Source organism: Medicago truncatula, chromosome 4 (genome assembly GCF_003473485.1).
Source record: "Medicago truncatula cultivar Jemalong A17 chromosome 4, MtrunA17r5.0-ANR, whole genome shotgun sequence".
Taxonomy (NCBI): domain Eukaryota; kingdom Viridiplantae; phylum Streptophyta; class Magnoliopsida; order Fabales; family Fabaceae; genus Medicago; species Medicago truncatula.
Window position 1 is genome coordinate 56,922,737 of NC_053045.1, and position 14,654 is coordinate 56,937,390.

The window sequence follows — 14,654 nt, forward strand, 5'->3', positions numbered from 1 at the left end:
ATTCACTGATGCACTTTTCTTTTATACTGCCATGATTTTACATGTATCTTAGTTTAATTTTACATAATCATTTTAGGTTAAAGAATTAACAAGTCATATGGTTGATGGAGTATCTTGTTCTGCACCTCCAACTTATGCGCCCCCACAAGCACATGAGGATCAATTCAATTACACAGCCATGCTGATGGTAATTTCAAAAACAAATTCATAAGGAACTATACATACATTTAACATGTATCGTGATGCTAATTTTTAAGTTGTTATTAATGTAGGCACCTCTTGACGATACAAATATTGGAGCATTGTATTGATTGACCTCTAATCTACATCAAAAGAAATGGAGTTGTTGCTTGTTTCAACGGGCTGTTCTCATCTGTTTTTCTGGTTCGGCATGTTGCAGGTTGTTTTCTGCTGTTCAGGCACGGGTTTTTCTGGTTCGGCATGTTGCAGGTTGTTTTTTGGAGCATGGGAACTGTGTTTTTGCTATTAAAACCACTTAGTAGTGTTATTTTGGCTTCTGTTAATGTGCTGTCTTAGGATTGTGCAGCCACGCCTCTGCTAAGTTGTTATAGCCAGGGGCGGAGCTATATGTCTTTTAGGGGATGCAAGTGAACCCCCTGAACCTATAATATTACACAGATTATTCCCGTTTAATACAATTTGAACCCCCTGTATTTATTGTATTGCACCCCATGCCCATCTCAAAGATATATTTTTCTCTTCAAGTTTAGTTTACTTTTATACTTCACGTGAGGCTGTGATTATGTTTATGATCAATAACTGTCTATTATTGATGATATTCACCTTCTAAATTTTATAAGTTAGTTGATAGGTAGGTAATAAATGATCCTTGATAAAATTAGTAGTTGTTGTTAAACTTGTTAATAAGTTAACTAAGAGCTTAAAAGATAACAAATTTAATTTGTAGTGGTTGATAAAATTAACAGTTGAGCTTATAAACTCGCGATTTAAATAGCTTATAAAAACGTTATAAGTTAGTAAAAATTGTTATGAGCTCGTCAGAAAAAATTGTTATTAAATAAGTCTAATTTGATCATAGGAGCTCATAAGCTATTAAAAAAAAAAAACAGTTCGGTGCATTAAAGCTCACACATACGTAGGAAAGTTGACCTCATAAGTTATAAAAAATTGTCAAAAAAAAAAAAAAGAAGCTATAAAGCTAATGAGGTCACGTGACAACAACTTTTCTATTGCATCGAAGCTTCCCACATAAGCTATAAAGCTGAAAATTGACCTTAACAAAATGAGTCATAATCCCGCACCCCTGATATAGGGTCCTGACTACGTCACTGGTTATAGCATCAGATTTAGTTCCCCATGGTGGGTATTTTTTGGGGTTTGTCCCATTTTTTTCCTACTGAATTATAGCAGTAGTGTTGTTATAGCAGCCTCTGCCATACATTGACTTTGTATTTTGAATGGAATATACAATATTGTGCTAGCCTAATTGTGTTATAACAACCTCTGTCATTTGTTCGTTTCTATTTATGTGTTTTTTTTGCTTGTTGAGTTGTTTCAATTGCACATCAATATTGAATTGAATATTGGTTTCCATTGATGTCTTTGTAACATTACACTTCATCATATTGAACATTTTTAGCACCTCATTTACATAATTTCTTTCATGTGGAATGGTTTCCCTTTCGGCTTTCACAAGTTTCCTTCCAAGAAAGTATGACAATTATTCTATATTAGCATTTCAAACTCAGACTTCACACATTTTCAAGCCATAGGTACATGCTTCAAGCCATAAAGAGCATTCTTCATAACAGATGCTCAGTTTCACGCAGACTAATAGCAGCATATTGCGTTTTTCCGCTTATGCATTTTCACAACAGATGTTCAGTTTCACATATTTTCAATTTCACCATAGCATAGTAACAATAGCAATTCGTTTTTGAGATTTCACTGGTTTCTACTCACGTGTTTTCTAATTCTCGTTTAATTGATTTTTTTCTTAAAAGGTGTGCCACGTGGCACACCCTGATTGGGCAATGTTATATACCATGAAATGGCCAATGTTGCACAAGTGGAACCCACATATTTCTATGTACTAAGAATATGTTAGCCACATTTGCTTTTAAACAATTACTCCATCCGTTTTAAAATATAAGCAAAATTCATTTTTTAGGTTCATTCATTTAATGATGTATGTGGTTCATATATGGACCACATACATCATTAAATTAATGAACCTAAAAAATGAATTTTGCTTATATTTTGAAACGGAGGGAGTACTTTTTTATTACATGAAATCAATGTATATCCTATCGTTTTAAATAAGTTATGTTTTTTAAGTGTAGACTCAAAATGATTTAAACCAATAAAAGAATGATTATTAAATAAAATGTTGAATAACAATTTGGGGGACAACTTATTTGACAACCAAAATATCCAAAGAAAAATAGGTATTGACACAAATATCAAAGCAAAAGAGAGAGAAAGTAAAAACACAATATGTAAGTATGAGAGAAAAATTTGTTACAAAATAACCGTACAAATATCATTTCTCTTTCTCTTTTCTTATAGTTTTCTGCTCGTATTAAATCACGTGGTTTTTTTTTTGTTGAACAACGACAACCATATCCTTTCCCTCTAAATGGATTATTCACTTAATTTTTTGTCACGTAATTTTGAAATAAATTCTTTACTTGATACTTAAATTTTTTTAAATTAACTTTATATATAATATATAGCATTTATATTTATAAAGAAACATCAAAATATTATTTTTACTAATTCTTAATTTTTTAACTAAATTAATGACCAATTTTAGATAACAAAAAAATTATCTGCCACCAATTTTTGTTGTTGGTAAATTTATTAAGAAAATAAAAAAGAAATTTCATATATTATTTGCTTAGTTGGGATTTCACCGGTTTCTTTTAGCAAACACGTGACAAACTCAATTATTTGTCCCGTTAGTGAAGCCTACAACACACATGTTGGTGTGAACTCATATAGGTCCATACATTAGATTGTAAAATACTAATGACTAGTAACCATCTTCGAGCTGGTTTGTACTATGTACTGTTTAGTAGTCTCATCGGAGTGAAAACTCATATAGGTCCATACATTAGATTGTAAATACTAACAAATCACAAATATAATTTTATCTTGGAAATGTGCATTCAACATATGATTTTAATAGCAAAACACTGAGGTACGTGTGCATGCATGCAATACAAGATTTGATTTGCCTTTTAGTGTCAGTCTAGTGAGCAGGTTTATGCATAACCCTAGAGTGTCAGTCTACTGAGCTACCAATTGAGTGAGTTCGAGATCAATACTATTGAATTGAATGCACCATGTTCTAACATTTGTAAGTTGTAGTAGTATTTACAAACTTTAATTTCCTATGGTTGCTCAACCGATCATAATCATGTCAATATCATACCTTTCCACTTTAGTAGTAGATCACTCCCAACAATAAAAACAGATAGTGCAGTTTATCAAGGTATAATAACAAAAATCAGCTTGCAAAATAAATCTTCCATCCATTTATTCATTCATTCATTCAACATGTAACAAACAAATAAACAAACAACATTTATTCATGGGTTCCACAATAAATACAAATAAATTGCACAGGCTAGCTAGTTTTAATTGGAGCAACCCCAGGCCATGGAACATCTTTTGGAGAAAGTATTTTAAGAACATGATTCCTCTCAAAGAAATTAGATGGCCTCAACTCAAATCGAGTGCTCAATAGTGGCATTATGGGGAAATCTTTCTGTGCTGGAACATGATGAATTCCAACTACATGCCACATCACAATGTCCTTGTTCACAATGTCTCTATTCCTGCAAAAATTCCAAATTAATTAGTATAATAATAATTGCAAGTTCACCTGGGCCAAGCTCAATTGTGATTTTTGCATGATAGTGCTATTTGCATGGTGAGTTTTTGCATGGTCCAATTGTAAAATTTCCCAATGTTAGGCTCATATATCTTTACCAACTGGAATCTGTAATTTCCTGGTTCAGTGGTATCTAACCGATTATGTACATCAATATTTTATTTTTTTACACAAATGTCAACAAATAAAAAATGGAACAAAATTCCTCTTTTAGAAGGAAAATATAGCGTCAGTTTTCAAACTAAATAATTCTTTGTCAATAATATATATTTATATAAACTGAAAAAAATATTACTTTTTTTTTCTCGCTAAGACATAAAATCCACATAAATTAATCCCCGTGAGCTTAGCTCAGTTGGTAGGGATATTGCATTTTATAGCAGGGGCTGGGGTTCGAACCCCGGACACTCCATTTCTCCACAATTAAATTGTGTGAGCTCTAGCCATTATGGCTACTTGACAAAAAAAAATCCACATAAATTAGTTATACAATAGATTTTTCGTCCCGAAAAATATAGTGAATTTTAATTTTAATTTCTAAAAGACAGCAAAATATTTTTATCCTAACAAAAAGTTTTTTTTTTTTTTTGTTTTTAGGTCAATTTATGTTCATATTAATGTCAAGATTATCACTCTTTTATGTTCAAGATGTATCCACGTATGTCTATTTATTATGTTCAACATTTGTATGTCCGTATTATGCTAAAGAAATGTCAAACACGTGTCAAGATTATATTTATGAAGGAAAAATAAACAAAACGATTTTTTTTTTAGAATGAAAATATTTTGTTTTAATTTTTTAGAATAGAATCAAAATTGCTTATATTTTTAGAGACAAAAAACTTATTTAACCCTTAATAATATTTATGAAAGACACCTAGAAAAATATTTATGAAAGATACAACAAACAATATTGTTTGTGTTAGCCCTTCAGTTCTTGGGGAAAGAGGGCTCTAATAATCCGAAGTTTAGACAAATGTAAGTAAAGTCTGATCTAAAATTGTTGATATACCCAGAAATCAAATTTAAATTCTTTTATTATTAACCACTTGAATTCAATTACTTGATTTTTTCTTTCAACTCAAAATAATAAATAAAAGCTAACAGTGTTAGTATTGAAAAAGTCAAAACATAATTCAATAACCACAAATTCAATTATAAATGTGCGATATTTCAATTTTATATTTTTAAATCTATATAAATTGTGCGTTAAAACAAATGCATATAAATTTAGGTCACTTAATATTTAAACCTTACAAGTTACCTCTTTCAAAAACAAAAATAAAAAAACCTTACAAATTACAAGTCAATAAGACAAAACAATCCTAGCCATCCCTATTAATTTATATTAAATAAGTGGTTGAGTTTAGATGAGTCTAAGATGGAGAAATTTTACAATTTCCCCATACTAAACGTCGCCCTATCCGCATATACATACATAAATTTTGAAAAATCAATAAAGTTATTTGAGTCCAAGGACATAACAATTGACAAGTCAAGTGGGGTATGTCGCCAGTTGACAGTTGTCGTCTTGGCCTTATGCTAAATATAGTAATACACACGTGTTTTTTCAGTTTAAATAAAAATAATAATACACGTGAAGTGGGACCTTTTGTTTTGTTGAAATTAAACCAAAAGAGACTTCTAAATTCAAATCGTTTAGATAAATTTCTTAGCCGTCTAGCATATTTTTTTGTTTGTTACAAAGCTGAAATCAAACAACAAAGGGAGGACAGAGAGAAAAACGACTAAATAGTCAATTATCCCTTTAAAATTGTAAGTTTCGTCAATTATTCTTCTGAAATTGCACAACGTTAATCAATTTACCCCATCCGTCAAATTTTTCTGTTAGTAAACATGACGTTTTGCAAATACCCCTTAAGTTTTACACTTATGTACAAAATGCCTCCCGAACTTGAAAATTTATATATTTTTTTCTTTATCCTTAACTCAAAGATATTAAATACAAGCAATTAACACTTAACTTTAATACTTTACATGACTCTTTCATTCTTAAAGGGATCTGTTATTTTATTTTGTTTATGTTATGTCATTTGGTTGTTCAATTCTCCATAAATTATGACTTATTTAGATAGAGACACGCCAATTCACAACAAAGTAAGTAAGCTAGAGACACTCATTCCTCATGACTAATTAATTCTAACATTTTCTTAAGATAAGTTTGAATAAAATTATTTTATCTTAAAAATTGAACTAAACATGCATTTTGCTAAAGTAATATGAAGTTATTAATTATGCGTTATTTTTAGAGGATATATTCTTATTTTAAGCTTAAATATTAAAGTTAACCGTTAATTGTTTGTCTTTAATATCTTTTGAATCAAGATAAGAAAAAAATATATAAATTTTTAAGTTTGGGGAGCATTTTGCACATAAGTGCAAAACTTCAGGGGGTGTATTTGCAAAACTTCATGTTCACTGACAGAAGAATTTGACGAAGGGGATAAATTGATTAACGTTGTGCAATTTCAGGGGGGTAATTGACGTTTTATTAATTTCAAAGGGGTAATTGACGAAACTTACAATTTCAGGAGGGTAATTGACTATTTACTCAAAGAAAAACAGATAAAAAAGCAACTCAAGCTCTTGAGAAGATAGTTCCCATAGCGTCATTCCTAAGTATGTCGAGGAGATCATGAGGAGGGGACGGATGGGCAAAGAAATCAGAATTGGATGTAGCTCCTATAAATCTAACATGTTAGTACAAAACTTAAATTCTAAATTTAACATTTAATATGTCATATGCTTATTTTGTAAAGGTGAGTTTTAACTTTTCAAAAGTTTTATGTGACTTTTTTTTTTACAAATAAAATTTGATATGACTTGTTAATTGATTTAAAAATCTTTTTAAAATCAATGTATTTGAACATTACTATTAGGATTGGGAATAGGCTAGGTCGGCCTACAGGGGTCTATGGCCTGGCCTGTTTAAGTCTGGCCTGATCTATTTATTAAAAAGGCTAGACTTAGGCTTTTTAAAAAGTCTATTTAAGTAAATAGGTCAGACTTATGCTATCAAAAAAGCCTATGAAGCCTAATAGGCCGGCCTGTTTATGCATGTTAGGCTTCATAGTGGACTTTTAAAATAGACTTTAAAGCTTTATAGTGAAATAGGCTTTTAAGGCCTTATAGTAGTGATAGACAAGTCTTACACTGAAATAGGTTTTGAGGCCTATTAAGCCTATTTAAAAGTAGATAAAATGAAATGTTTAGTGACTTTAATAGTAAGTAGGCCTGTAAATAGGCTTTCAGGCCAAACCAGACTTTTAAATAGGACAGACCAGGCCAAAAAAATAGGCCTATGAAAGGTCATAGGCCAGGCTCAGGCCTGCAAATTTTTTCGTTGGCCAGGCTCAGGCCTATCAAAGCCTGGCCTGGCCTATTCCCAACCCTAATTACTACATCCGTCCTTAATTATATGACAATTTTGTCAAAATTCTCGGACTTAAGAAAGTTGATGGTAATATTAAATTTGTATATAATTATTATAGTTTTTACAATTTTATCCTTAAGAGAAAGAGTTAGTTTATGTTTTCAACATAATATTTATTGTTGATTGAAGAAAAAGATGTAAAATAAATAAGGGTATGTTGGTAAAGAAATAACTAATGTAATTGAAAATATCAATTGTATCTTATAAAAAGGGACCAAATTTTTATATCAAAAGAGTCTTAAAACGGGGTAGTATATGTTTAAATTGATTAACAAACTAATAAACCAATAAAACAATGAGATTAATTCCCTTTTGTTATTTAACAAGACATTTTAGAGATTGTTATTTTACAAGACATTTTAGAGAATTTGAATATATATATATATATATATATATATATATATATATATATATATATATATATATATATATATATATATATATATATATATATATATATTTGTGTGTGTGTTGTTTGGCATATAAGCCCAAAAGATTTATTTAATAAGCCTAAAAGATATTTTATAAATCATTGCTTGACATTTTTAATTAAGGGTCTTGTTAACTTGTATTTTTATGAAACATGTTTTTTTTGTTACACTTTTATGAAACATGTTAAGGATTCCATAAATGATAAATATTTATTAAAAAATATTAATTTTCAATCTTTAGAAGAATAAATAGAAACAATTTCCTAAACAAATATTTTTATTAGGTTCTTTAACATGTGCTTTAAGAGCATAAATTACCATTTCCCTTTAACAAAGGGGAATGCTAAGGACAATTGTTAAGATTAAAGTAAAAACTTTATATTTAGAATTGTATAACAAGACAATGAAACACAAAAAAGCAACTTTTTTAACAAAAAAATTATCAATTATTTCTACTTTTTAACCTTTAACAAGTGTCTTAGCATAACCATTTAACTGAATAAACTTCTAAAAAGGTATTGGTTATTTTATTTAAAAAAAAGTGAAAGAAGAATACGAAGAGTTTTTTTAAGGAAAATAATTATGATTAAAAGGAAAATGTAGAATAATATATTTAAGAAAAATGTTAATGATTATCTCCAACACTCTTTTTTTTTTATGGTGGCCGGGGATTGAACCCCGAACCTTACATATATTATTCATTGTCCTTAGGGCTGACAATGAACCGAACCAACTCGAAAATAGTTCGAAACTCGATTTGGTTATTGATTTTTTTGAACTTGATTCATGAACCAAATGAGTCGAACTTGAGTCGAAAATTAAGCTCGTCAAATAAATGAGCCGAACTTGAGCTATGAATAGTTCGACTCGTTTGGTTCACGAGACAACTCGATATATATATATATATATATATATATATATATATATATATATATATATATATATATATATATATATATATACAGAGAGAGAGAGAGAGAGAGAGAGAGAGAGTGGAAGGATCAAATTACACTAACGTAATGTTACACCGCTCAATATCGTTTTACCCAATTAATATTTTCAAAATTTGACATTTAGATTGTAAGTTTATATCATTCTCTCAAAAAAAAAAGTTTATATCATATAATCGTCCATGTAAATTTTTATACAAATCTAAAATCATTTGAAATGTTATTGAGACTCATCAAAATTAACGGTTTATGGGTTTTTATAGAACATCGTTAATCTTGTTGATTATCAAAAACATATCAAATGATTTTAGATTTGTATGAAATTTTACATGAATCATCTATGTGATATAAAATTACAATCTAATGGTTAAATTTTAAAAATATTAATCGAGTAAAACGATATTGAGCGGTGTAACATTACGTTGATGTAATTTGATCCCTCCTGATATATATATATGTTTGCTAAATTAATTACAATAATTTAAAATGAAATATTATTTCTACTTTTTTGTCAAAGTTTTTTTTTAGAGGCCTGATGTCAAAGTTTTTTATTATACCACTTTAACAATATAAACTAAAAAGTCCACTTAAGTAAAAACAATGTTAATGCTCACAACGATAATTTAGATAGAGAAGTGTATGACATAATCCATGTACACTTGATAGATTTAAGCTTGTTTGTCCAGAAAAAGTTAAGCGCACTTTCATGTCCCACATCGGTTGTTTTATGATCGATACAAAGCAAGTGATCTATAAAAAGAGGCGTGCACAGTGATGCAAAATGGCAATGGAATTACAGGAATATTAATTAATTAATTTAGTTAATAATGTTGTTATCCATTTACTTAAGTTGTTTTTAGTCAATTATCTGGTTTATGAGTTGTTTTTGTGCTCATTTAAACCATAGTCTTCTTTGTCTCTCTCTTGGTTCATCGAGCTATTGAGCTGCACCGAGTTGTTCGCGAGCTTGAATCGAGTGCGAGCTTGAAAAAAAGTTTGTGACGATTTTGAATCAAGTTAATTTTTATCGAATCGAGCCGAGCTGAGCTAAGTTCGACTCAGCTCGACTCATTTCCAGCCATAGTCCTTGCCAACTGAGCTAAGCTCACGAGCACAATCTCCAACACTCGGTGCATTTAAAATGGTAAAATTTTATGAAAATTTGTTATTTATTGCATTGAAAATTAAAGTCTTTAACTTTTTAAAATATAATTTTTTAATTAAAAATTCTTACAAATAGGTAAGATGTACTCATTATCAAGACTCTATATTCCCTCAAAAAAAAAAAATCAAGACTCTATATTTTCTTTAAAAATAAATAAATCAAAACTCTACATTTAAATACTACAGTTACATAGCCTTAATAAAACCCAGATCGTTTATGTGTTGGCAGACGATTCATACGCCTACCTTGATACTCTAACCACTCACTCTGCATTTTTTTTTGCAGTTCGGTTTCGTATCCACACGTGGGTTCGCTGGGCTGTCCGTAGTAGTGTTGTTTATAATTGTTTTTTCTTCCACTTGTGTACTATTTTGTTGTATCACCCTTTAGGGTTTGAGTTGTGGTTATCTAGGTCAAGTTCATGCCCCCAATCATGTATTTCCTTTTTATTTTAATTCAATTTCTTCTTTGCTTAAAAAAAAACATAATTTAAAAGGAAAAAAAAACATTTACCAAGAGACGATACCTAATTACACACCATTCCAGTGGCCCGCTTGGTAAACTCCCTCGCGGATTGGGGATGAAATCACATGTTTATGAAGAACCATATCTTTTTTTTGAACAAGGAAAAATGGAATATTTTAGAAACACAAAAGGATCCTCAAGCACAAGGGGTGCTCAAGAATCCTCAAAAGTACAAAGTACACAATACAGAGTCCAAAAAACGAGTACACAAAAACAAGCTAACAAATGGCCAAACAAACAAAAGGGCTAGAACACCACATATGAAAATTAGGCTGAATGGAAATATTAGTAGCCTTCATCCACCAGAAAGAATGCAATTTAACTTTCTCTACCAACTGATGGATGGTACTCTCCTTGTTTTTGAAGACCCGACTGTTTCTTTCATTCCATATAACGTACACATAACACATCCAAATAAGCTGCATAAAAGATCAACAAGCATGCGATCCACCTGCTGAATAAACAAACTAATAAAAATGAGCTGACACACCAAACGGTTTCGGCTGTAGATACGCCTAGCCAATACCGAATCTTGCCCCACAAAGCTGGAAAAAATGGAAACGAAAGTAACAAATGTTGATTAGCGTGAGGGAGAAAACCACGAAGTAACAAATTATCCTTCGTAGGTAACCTATTTCGAAGAAGCCGCTACACTAGAATAGACACCTTCAAAGGAACCTGTATATGCCAAATTAAATCAGAAAACGTCTGGTGTCTGAACGACCTGATTGATAAGCATTTGGTAAACACCACGGACTGAGTAACCACTCGACGGATCAAGCCTGCACAGCCACCTATATGTAGAATTTTGCTGCAAAGAAATGTCAAATAATAAAATCCTACACTCCCCTAACAACTTCTCCTTCCAAGCCCACAACTGCCGGCGCCATTGCCACCCCGACCCACCTTCCTCACAGCCCAACAAAATCATCTCCGCCATTGAAATAGACTTATGCAAAGCTAAGTCGAAGAGACGTTTAAACTGCACACACAAAGGCGGAGATCCCACCCAATGCACCACCTACTTCACCTAACCCATCTCGAATACTCGCTACCTCCTTCCACCACAAAGAACCACTCCGGCACCCAATCTCCAACCTCCCATCCACCTCACCGTAACGAGTTGTCAACACCCTATACCACATACCTCCTCTTTCAACTAATAGCCTCCAACACAACTTACCTAATAGAGCAATATTAAACTCTCTCATCCTCCTCAGCCCCAAACCTCCATAATCTTTTAATAAACAAATATTATTCCAACCAACCCATGAAACTTTTCTAATATCCTCACTCCCACCCCAAAAAAATTATAAATAAAGATTCAAGGGCATAAATTATATCTGATGGGGCTTTGAAGAAGGAAAGAGCACACACAGGAAGAGAGGACATAACAGACTTGAGGAGAACAAGATGACCACCAAATGAAAGAAATTTACTTCGCCAACCAGATAGTCTCTTTTTAATTCTTAATGAATATGGTTTCCAAAATAACAAGCACGTCGGATCACCCCCAATCGGGAGACCCAAATACACAAAAGGAGCCTTCTCCACGTTGCAACTCAGTACTGACGCTGCTTCATTCAACAAAAGAACCATATTTTATCTTCCAATCTTTTTTAAAAAAGAAAATCTTATCTTCCAATATTTAAAAAAAAAAAAACTTATCATCCAAGAAAACTATTAATTTTTGGGTTTTTTTTATATGCATTATTTTATTACAAAATCTGTTTTCAACACAGAAATTGTTTATATGGTAAACACTCCACATCACCTGCATTTAATTGTGATATCACTGATCTATACATTTTTCGATCATTATTATAAGTAAAATTTAACATTTTAAGTTTATTCAATAAATGATGTATGCGGTCTATATTAAAGACCACATATATTATTTATTGAATGAATCTAAGATGTCAATTTTTACTTATAATGGTGACCAAATGATGTAATCATTTATATATAAAACGAGTATTGTTGTTCACACATTTGGTTTGGCTGAGAAACACGAGTAATTTATCCAAATACCTTTCGGCAGTTAACTGTCGAAATTTTAAAGAACCGGCTGCAGTTAACTGCCGAGGAAAATTTCAGCAGTTAACTGCCGAGGAATTTCAAACCTGAAATTAAATAAGAAAATACACCTAAATTTTTCCTTAATTAAATTTAATTCTTTACTACATGATTCTTTTTATAACGTTGTTGATTTCATTCATATAATTTTGTTGCCATAAATGAAGAAATATGAGATCCTAGAATTACATATTCGATCACGTTTCTTACTAGTAATAGAAAAGAGGTTTTATTTCTACAAAAAAAAAAAAGAGGTTTTATTAATAGAATAATTACAAATATAATTATTTGAAAGAGAGATGAATAATATCTAAAATATTATAAAGTAATAATAGGTTAGTCAAACCTATGAATAATGACAGACATCAATGAAATTAATTACAAATATAATTATTCTATCATTTATAATGTTTTTTGTTGTTGCATTTTTTTTTTATTGAATCACCATTTTAGGTCCATTAATTTTCGATGGCAAACATTTTTATTTTTTGTTGTTGCGTTTTTCATGTTAATTAAAGTAATAATATCTGAAATATTAGTATAAAATAATAATAGGTTAGTCAAACCTATGAATAATGATAGACATCAATGAAATTAATTATTAATAATTAAAAATATAATTATTCTATCATTTGTAACGTTTTTGTTGTTGCATTTTTTTATTGAATTATCATTTTAGGTCCATTAACTACCGATTGCAGATATTATTCATCTCTCATATTTCTTCATTTATGGCAACAAAATCATATGAATGAAATCATAAAAATAATTATGTTTAATTTCTTAAAAAGGATTAAAGAATTAAATTTAATTAAGGAAAATTTAGGTGTATTTCCTTATTTAATTTAAGGTTTGAAATTCATCAGCAGTTAACTGCCGAAGTTTTCCTCAGCAGTTAACTGCAGCCGGTTCTTTAAAATTTCGACAGTTAACTGCCGAGGGACATTTGAGTAATTTACTCGTGTTTCTCAGCCAAACCAAATGTCAACAACAATACTCATATAAAACAATTAGTAAACCTAGAAAAACAAATAAATAAACTAAATATTACGGAGGGCTTTATCGAACCACTTGTTTTGAACTCCCATTCTAAAATATTGTCATATTTTCCTGCGGTGACTACTGTTCTTACAATCAAATTCACTTCGGTTCTAGATTCTTCAACCTATCAAAATATGTACAAACAAAAAATAAATAAAAATAGAACAACTAGTTACAAATAGATTAATTAAATAATTGAATTAGTTGGTTGCAGTAAAAACTCTTACGAATTCATTAGGAATGTCAGTTTCAGTGTGACGCCACATGATATTACCATATTGTTCAAACAGACAAATTGCATTCTTCAATAGGCTTGGTGTACCATCAGCCGAGTGAATGTATGTATGTATGAATGAACTGAGCATGTGGTGGACAATCACGATTAGGTATCAAAGACACCGTTGACAGGGCAAATCCAAACTCTCCAGAATCAAAGAAAGTCTTAAAGTAAAATTCTTCGGTTGGGTCTTGATAAGGCACAAATAGCTCGGAAATGTAGCTTTGTAGAGTACACGACGAAACTTGTGTTTCTCTATATCGTAAATATGTAAGTGATATCACTATACTAGCTCGTACAGTAAATCTTATATGAAATTTCCAGGTGGCCCAGCTGAACAATCACACTTTCAGATATTATTTCTCAAGCAATGAGCGAAACACACACATATCTCTTATTTTTTAAAGTTAATCCGAACGCAAAATTTTGCCCTAGATTTAACCTAACTTCTTTGCTTAGTTTTATTATTTTAACCCTATTTAATCAACCCTAATTAATTACATCTCTTCTCTTATTCCTTAAAGTTAACCCGAATGCAAAATGTTGCCCTAAATTTAACCTAACTTTAATGATTAATTATACTGTATTAGCCCTATTTAATTAACCCTATTTAATTTAATCAAAATGTTATTTTCAAATGCTTCTCAAATCAAAAACAATAGATCACTCCTAAATCCAATCCAATCCTTTTTTGCTCCTTTTTTTTTTATTAAAAACAAAAGAAAATCATCCCCTATTTTTTTATGAAACCTAAACTAAACTAATTACCCTATTTTTTTATGAAAAATAAAATAAACCTATTTTTTTGATTAAAAACAAAAGGAAGTCGTCCCCTATCTCTTATTTCTAAATGTT